The following is an 8,812-nucleotide window of genomic DNA, read 5'->3' as shown; positions in this document are numbered from 1 at the left end:
TGTTCATCTAGCTCTACACCTTGTTATCTCAGATTCTCCAGCATCTGCAGTTCCTACTATCTGTGAGAATAAATGGGTTCTTTTCCAAGTGGCAGATATTGATTAGTGGGGTATTGCAAAGATTAGTGCTTGAGCCCCAGCTAAATATTTCCTAAATAAATGATTTGGGATGAAGGAATTATTTGAATAAAATAATATGCAAGGGTATGGGGAAAAAGCAGAAGATTGGCACTAGATTATGATTTAACGAGCTGTTGAAGGCACCATCTTATATCTTAACCTTACCCATCCTGGACAATGGAGGAGGACAGCATGGTGAACCTATCAGCGGCTGTACAGTGTTCAAGGCAGAGTAATAAATCACAATTAGAATATATTTTTCTGATATTGGTTAGGTTTAATACAGTGCTGTGTCAGTTGCAGAGTGATGGAGTGCGAGCTTTTTAAGGACTGGAATGATGATGGACATTTTGACAGCATGGGGCCAGATCTAGCAGCAAGGGAATAATTTATAATGTCAGCTGGATTTGAGCTCGAAAGGCACGTTAGTTATTAGTAGTGTGGTCAGAATAGGTTGAGACACCATTAGATGGTCTTCATGTATATAATAAGCTTGTAGTGGTCATGATGGAAGAGCAGGTTCGTGGCTTAGTGTGCTGAGCAAGGAGAAAGGGCAGCCAGGAGATTTCAATGTTCAAGTTTTGTCTTCGACATCAAAGAAATCAATAACATCCTTGCTCGTGCTTCAGCTATGGACTGGAGGAAACAGCTTATGGAACTGCTTAGTGAAAAGAAAGGTCTTGCACATTCTGGGAAAGAGTTTGACAGGGAACCAAGAAGCCAGATAGCATTTTGATGTGACAATGACAGATAAACTAGAACAGCACAAAATTTGAAATCTATGCTCCCGTCATTAATCCCCTAGACAATGCTAGTCTTCACACATTGGGATGAGAGATTCTTTTTATTCACCTATGGGACGTGGGGGTTACTAGCTAGGTCAGCACTTACTGCCTATCCTTGATTGTCCAGAGGCAATTTAAGATTCAATAAGATGGCTTTGGGTGTGGGGTTACATGTAGATCAGATCAGTTAAGGATGGCAGATTTCTTTCTGTAAAGGACATCGGTGAACAAAATGGGTTTTTACAACAATCACCAGTGGTTACATGGTTACCATTAAACTAGCTTTTTGTTAAATTCCAGATTTGTTTCACCACCTGCCATTGCAGGATTGAAATCCATGTCCTTAGAGCATTAGTCTGGCGTTCTAAATTATTGATCCAGTGATATTACCACTATGCCACTGCCTGCCCTAAAGGTTTTGCCCGCGACAACGACAGAAGCGGAGGTGAAAGATAATTATACTTACATCTGCATAAGATCATATAGCAAACTTAGGGACGAGTAAGAATTATAGATTTTATTTTCACCCGGGCCAAGGAATGATGGAAGTGGAGTTTAATGGGCAGGAGGCAGTGAGGCATACAAGGAAATGGTCAAAGATCATTTTGTCAATAATAGAGAACCTTGGAATAAAGAAGTCATGGGCCATTACAAAGTTGAGGGGTGACTGTAAACATGACGAGAGATTTCATTCAGAGAAGAGACTTAAGGAAGGCCAGTGAATTCTGAGAATAAATAATTTGAAGCAAGAAGCAAGGGATGGATCAATGTTTGGTATAAGGATGACTTTTCCATTGTGGATATCTGACATACTATCTGGTGAAAATATAAAAAGGGCAGGAGGTTACAGTACCCACTTACCATCTAACTTTATTCCTTCGTAGAATTTTTATATCCCCCCATAACTTGCTTTTCTGCCTGCCCTTGTACTGTAGCCACATTTGCTGATGATATAGTCAGTCCCTCCATCCTAGTCATTATCACAGATTGTAAACAGTTAAGGCTGGCAGCTTGTCAGCCTGAAAATGCACCATGTCTTCTGACTCTCTTTCTGGTTAATCTGTTAATATCACCCCTAACACCAGAAGTTCTTATTTTGTCCAATAATCATTCATGTGGCATCTCAATATACAACTTTGAGAAATCCAGGTACATTACAGATGCCCCCTTGTCCACCCCAATTATTACTCCCCCAAATAACTAATTTGTCAAACATGATTTTCCTTTCACGAGACTATATTGCTTCTGCCTCTTTACATTCAGTTTCTAAGTGTCTTTTCTACTATTTTAATAATGGATCCCAGTATCTTCTCAGTGATGGACGTTAGGCTAACTAGCCTGCTATCTTGTGTGTTCTCTCTCCCTCTTGTCTTGAACAGAGGAGCTGCAAATGCAATATAATGTTTATTTATCTCAGTGAACGAAAAATAATACAACAAAAAAATTAACATCCCATGCAGGTCATCACTGCTGCATTTCATAGGAATTCTGCACATTTGGGTTGCCAAGGGATCACCTAAGCAAAACTACCAATTTTTAACTCAAGGAATTGTGAAATGATATCTTCAATAACAGTCACAATTACAGAATTCTGTTCAATACTGCCAAAAGGTAAATCGATAAGGTACCACAAATTAGGTTACTACACAAAGTGGTCAAGTTAGGTAGATTTTTGATAGATGAGGGTTACAGAGGGCAGACAGGAATCTGGAGTTGAGACCTCCTGCTGCTCGTCCTATATTATTATTTGTTCTCAAGAAATTATATAGCGTTAAGGATAATATAACAAAAACAATATGGATACATAATTGGCTAACTAACAGAGATAACAATCAGGATAAATGGGTCATTTGCAGGTTGGCAAACACTAATTAGTGGGGTGTAACAGGTATCTGTGCCGTGGTCTCAACTATTAGCAATATATACTTAGATGCAGGAAGTAAGTACACTGTAGCCAAATTTGCTGACATAAAATACGGGAAAGTATGTTCTGCGGAGATCACAGGGTGCAAATGGATATAGATAGTTTAAATGGTGGGCAAAAATTTGGCAGATGCTGCAAGGCAAATCAAAATACTATTTGAATAGAGTCTACCAAATGCTGCAGTACAGTGGAATCTTCTGACATGAAGTGCAAATTGCACAACAAAAGCATATGGAATGTTGCCCTTTATTGCAACAGGGCTGGAGTATAAAAGTAGGAAAGTCTCACTACAATTGTACAGGACATTGGGGAGATCATTGCATATAACGTTAGTATTCTTATTTACACACTTGTTTTAGAGGTAGTTCATAGAAGGTCCACAAGGTTGATTCCTGGGACAAAGGTCATGTCTTATGAGGAATGACTGGGCATGTTGGACTTAATCTCTTGGGAGTTTTGAGAGTGAGATGTGACCTTCTTGAAACATATCAGGTTCTGAAGAGACTTGATAGGGAAGATGCTCAGAGGATATCTCGCCTTATTGAAGAACACAGAAAGGGCTAGTTTTAAAATAAGGAATAATCTATTTAGGTTAGAACACACATGGAATTTTTAATCTTAGACGGTTGCAAATCTTTGGAATTCTCTTCCTCAGGGAAGTGTGGAGGCTGAGACGTTGTCCAAAAAACAAACGCAAGTACCACACAGCGAATGTTCGATCGGCTTAGTTACCAGACTTGAAACAATATTTACATTCTTCGAAATTTCATCAAGTTTTTTTTTGTTGTTCCTTCTTCCCAAATAAAAGTCGCTGTCCCACTTGGAGAAAGCCCAAGAAGCTTCCCTTCCCCCATTCTTCTTTACGGTGACTCTGAACGTCTCCCTCGACAAGTCAGTGAATAATTTCAAGTCTGAACCAGAGAGTTCTGAACTAATGAGGAGTCCGGAAAGTGGAATTGAGACCAAGGCCAAGTCACATGGCAAAGCAGTTCTGAGAAGCTATACAGCTTACTCCTGCTCCCATTTCCATATTCTAATTTCAATTGTAATGAACAATATTATTTGTAAGAACTGTAATTGAACTTAGGAAGGAAAGACATCCTTATAAATCAATGACTTAATATATTTTCAGACATGTTAGTGCTGCAGAAACTTCCTGAAAGACCGACTCCTCAACCTTTAAACACAAAGGGAAAGAGAAATCGCTAGCAAAACTCAGGAGGTCTGGCTGCATCAGTGAAGAGAAAGCTGAGTTAATGTTTGGGGTTAATGTCTGAGATTCAGTGATCTTTCTTCAGAACTGAAGTGTTTTGAAAAAGGGTCACAGGATGTGTTAACTAAAATGTTAACTCTGATTTCTCTCCACAAATGCTGCCAGACCTGCTGAGTTTTGCCAGCACTTTCTGTTTTTGTTTCTGGTTTCCAGCATCCGCAGTTCTTTTGGTTATTTCTTCCTGAACGTTTAAAGATTTTTAGATAAATGTGCTGAGCAGAACAGTAAAAACTATGTAACCTTTTTGAACACTTTAAAAGTTTCTTCTTGTTCACTGTCCAACTTCCATTTTTCCTCCCCTTCCAAACCTCCCCAGGTTGTATGTTTAAGCCTCGCTTTAGATTTGAGCTCATTGTCTCTATTGGCATTAGCAGCATTGTTAGGAGACAGATGAGATGTTATGTCAAGACATTTACTTGCATGCTATATTCTCATGCTCTGTGCATGGTGCAGTAAAACACACGAGATAATATTAAAAAAAGTTTTACAAACAGGCTGCATGCATAGGCCATTCTGGTGTAAAGATACAGCATTTCCAAATTAACCCATTGTACTGATTCACAATTAGACTTTTGAGACACTGAGAACCTAAATTTTCAACAATGTTAACATACAATTTAAACAACGTCATTGGTTTGGATTAAAAAAGAGCTTTATTATCTAGGCACCTCAAAGTACTTCTCAAGCTAAAGTACTTTGAGGGTGTACTGGCTTATGTAACCTAAAGCCAACATCTCCCACGTCCCACTAGCGAACATAAAAGTTGGCATTTTCTCCCCCCGTTTGTATTGGTTAAGGGTGGGAATTCTGGACAAGTCATTCTCAAATATTGCCATAGGATGAAAAAGATTGATATGTAAATCCTTAATGTTTTGTAATTTTAAAATATTTGATCTGTTGCTAAAAAGATGAAGGTAAACAAACACATGAATTGCGGAGTTACATCGCATTTTGAATTTCTAAACTATTTGGTAAGCTACAAAACTTCAAACGTGTATACTATAAATATGCATCATTTGCCTATTTACTACTGATTGCCCCAAGAAAGATCAATATTATTAGATCCACCCAGGTCCTATTAGATTCCTAAATGTAAATGAAAGGTTGGGGGGGGGGGGGGGGAAAGGGGTTTATAACTCAGTTATTCATTCTCCTCCAGTCAGACACCAAATTGCATTCAGCAGCCTCATGAACAAGCTCCCCCTCAGTTTTCCACACAAGTAACAAATTTAACAAACCACTTATTCCTATAAGATTACAAAGAGATCTGGATCAATTGCATCAATAGGCTGAGGACTGGTAGGTGGAGTTTAATTTGGATAACATGAATAGGAAGGATTTAAAGGGATATGGGCCAAATGCTGACAAACAGGCCTAGATTCATTTAGGATATCTGGCTGGAACAGCCGAGTTAGATCGAAGGGACTGTTTCCAGGCTGTATGACTATGACTCTAACTGCGAGATACTGCATTTTGGTAACACAAAGGGCAGGACTTATACAATTAACGCAAAGCCTTGGGTAGTATTGTAGAACAGACAGAACAGGGTTTCAGGTACATAATTCTTTGAAATTTGTGTCACAGATAGACAGGGTGGTTAAGAAAACATTTGGTACACTTGTCTTCAATGCTCACACTTTTGAGTATAGGAGCTGGGACGTCATGTTGTGCTTATTTAGGATGCTGGTGAGAATTCTTCTGCAGTTGTGTGTGTAGTTCTGGTTGCCCTGTTATAGGAGGGATATTATTAAACTGGAAAGGGTTCAGAAAATATTTACCAGGACGTTGCCAGGAACGGACGGTTTGAGTTATACAAATAAGCTGGATAAGCTGGGACTTTTTCCACTGGTTGAGAGGTGACCTTAGAGATTTATAAAATCATGAGACGTATAGATAAGGTGAAGAGCAAAGTTCTTTTCCCTTAGGGGGTGGTTCAAAACTAGGGGATATATTTTTTTAAAAGGTGAGATGAGAAGGATGTGAGGGGGAGCTTTTCTTTTAAATACAAAAAGATGTTTATTGCGTGGAATGAACTGCCAGAGGAAGTGATGGATGCAGGTACAGTTACAACGTTTAAAAGACATTTGGAAAAGTTCATGAATGGGAAAGGTTTGGAGTAATATCAGCAGGCAGGTGGGACTAGTTTAGTTTGGGATTGTGGACTGTTGGAGCGAAGGCTCAGTTTCCACGTTGTATAAATGTCCAGTGTACCCCCCACCTTGTTTAACCAGTTTCCAGCTGGCGGCAATTGTGGAATTTTCACCCGGGAAGGCGCGCATTTCCTTCTCCCAAAGGGCGCGCACACACACATAGCAGGAACAAAAGAAATTCTCTTTCAAATATCGAGATCCGATTTCCAACCCACCACCACACTGGGCGGAAACCATTACCTTCACCACCATGTGTCCAAAAAACAAACGCAAGTACCACACAGCGAATGCTCGATCGGCTTAGTTACCAGACTTGAAACAATATTTACTTCCTTCGAAATTTCATCAAGGATTTTTTTTGTTGTTGTCGCTGTTCCACTTGGAGGAAAGCCCAAGAAACTTCCCTTCCCCCGTCCTCCTTTACGGTGCCTGTGAATGTCTCCCTCGGCAAGTAAGCTCTGCGGACTCCATGATTCAGGTCCTGCTGTGTTCACAGGTGTAACCAGCTCAGCAGGAACACCTCACTCGTTAACCCCGTCCAACCCACTCCTGGGCACAGCTACAAAAGCAACCGTGTGACCTTTGTACTGTTCTCACTTTTTAATTTCTCGGATTTGTTTGTTACATTTCTCTTTTATTTTCCGCGGAGGAGACAAGCGTTTGATGCAGCAGTTCACTCTGAATCTTGAAAATAAGTGTACTCGTCTCTTTGTCCCAGTTATCTGTGCCTCTGGTTTATACAGTAAGATTTGCACTGAACTAATTTGTCTAGAATCACACCGTTTATGCAAGGCTGAGTCTTCCAAACTAACGCTTGCAGAAGTAATTGTAACAGTTTTGTATTTTCTTTAAAAGTTAATGAATTATTTTCCCTTTTTTTTGTATGAAATACCATTCCTGGGTGGAGTCACCTTCCTTCCGTGTAGGCCTCCCCTCTTCCTCATCCAGAGCCCATTTACTGGATATATTCACTGGAAGGATAATGAGGCCCTCCATTTTTCTGCCAATGTTGAAAACTGTACTTGTGAAGCACAGCCTCAAATTTTTGCCCGTCCATCTCACAGCCATTAAGATTTTAAGGCTGTTTTAAATCTTAAGTTTTGGGCATCAAAGACTATCAGAATCTGGGGTTGGCCCAGCACTACATAAAGCAAAATTTCTTCTATTCAAGTAGAAGGATGACCACCCAAATCTCTTCCACTAAAACACTCAAATATACATTTGTTTCCTCTAGACTTTTAAATTACAATCTACCAGTTATAAATTTGATTTCATCTAATGTTACGTTTCCAATGACCTTAAGACAATGAGTTCCTTCTCAGCCTCACTCAACCACCCAGGTGCACTTGGTCCAGGCCAAGGAATACCTTAATTTTAAATTACCTATTGTTATTTTCAAATTCCTCATGCTTCTGCCTTTCCCTATTTGTATTACCCTCAGCCTATATCCTCTGATTTATATATGCACTCCTCTAGTTTCAACCTGAGGTTTTAGATGTTAAGGCAGTCACAATTAGTGGTTATGCTTTCAGCTGCTTCAACCCTAAACCTCTCCACATTCTTAAACTATCTTACTAACCTTGAGATGCTCCTCAAAACTAACCCATGAGCAAATGTTTGACTATCTGCCCTGATGTTACTAAGTGGCTTTATAACACTCCTATGAAATGCCTTGGTATACATGTGACATATAAATATAAAGTTGCTGTTGAGTATCACACTTCCATCAAAAAGATGCTCATTTCATGACTACTAGATGACAGCAACATTATTTCCTTGATTAAAAGCAAAAAATCATAATAGTAAATTGTTTATTGCAGAAGACTGTTTCATTATCATGGTGAGTCAAAACTTAATTTGGCAGTTTTAGCAATTTAGCTTTTAAATTTTATTTTTATTCCAAAGAAGAAATATAAAGGCCATACCTTTGCAGGTTTTTATTCAGTTCAACATTTAAGCTTCTTTGAATCATCTCTTTTATAGTAGTTGTCAATAATCTTCTTCAGGAATTCATGTTAACACAAGTGTTGCTATCAAAATAAATGTAAGTCTTAACCAACACCAACTTGATTTTATATGACATTTCGGCATAGTACAAAAATCCAATGTGCCCCAAGTGAGACATTTAAGTACGTAGTAGAGTATCTTAAACGGTGAAAGAAAGGTAAAGAGATTTAGCAAGCCAGTTCTTGTGTTTAAGAACTAGTTAACCCATAGCATAGCTGTCAATGATGGAAACAATTAAAACTGGGGACATTCAGGGTGCCACCATTTGGAAGATCACAGAGGTATGAAGGAGCAATGCCATGCAACATTTAGAAGAGGAGGAAGAGAATTTTAAAATAGAGAGAATAAGTCAGGAAGGTAGCAACGATGAGTGAATGGTTCTGTGAGATTTATAATATGAACAAAGTTTTGGAAGAGTCTACAGAGGTTACAGTGCAGGAGGCCAGGAATCAATGATTTTGATATCACAAAACGTATGATAAGGATTCAGCTGCAGATGAGCTGAGATGAGGTAAAGCCATGCTTAAGATGTGGCAATGGGCAAGTTCAGCGA

General features: G+C 39.1%; 1 protein-coding gene across 2 annotated transcripts in view; it reads right to left on the bottom strand.

Annotated features, from left to right (window-relative positions):
* The window catches only part of zgc:113425 (uncharacterized protein LOC541425 homolog), a 26,157-nt gene extending 19,378 nt beyond the window's left edge, over nucleotides 1-6,779 (bottom strand). The window contains exon 1 of one of the 2 annotated variants that reach the window (XM_048621259.1): nucleotides 6,493-6,779. The gene's annotated coding sequence lies outside the window, so the exon portion shown is untranslated. The remainder of the gene's footprint in view (nucleotides 1-6,492) is intronic. The other variant, XM_020519593.2, reaches the window with a different exon arrangement.
* Between the last annotated feature and the right edge of the window lie 2,033 nt (nucleotides 6,780-8,812).

This window comes from Rhincodon typus, chromosome 1, assembly GCF_021869965.1.
Source record: "Rhincodon typus isolate 14 chromosome 1, sRhiTyp1.1, whole genome shotgun sequence".
Lineage (NCBI taxonomy): Eukaryota > Metazoa > Chordata > Chondrichthyes > Orectolobiformes > Rhincodontidae > Rhincodon > Rhincodon typus.
This window is presented reverse-complemented; position numbering and strand designations above follow the sequence as displayed.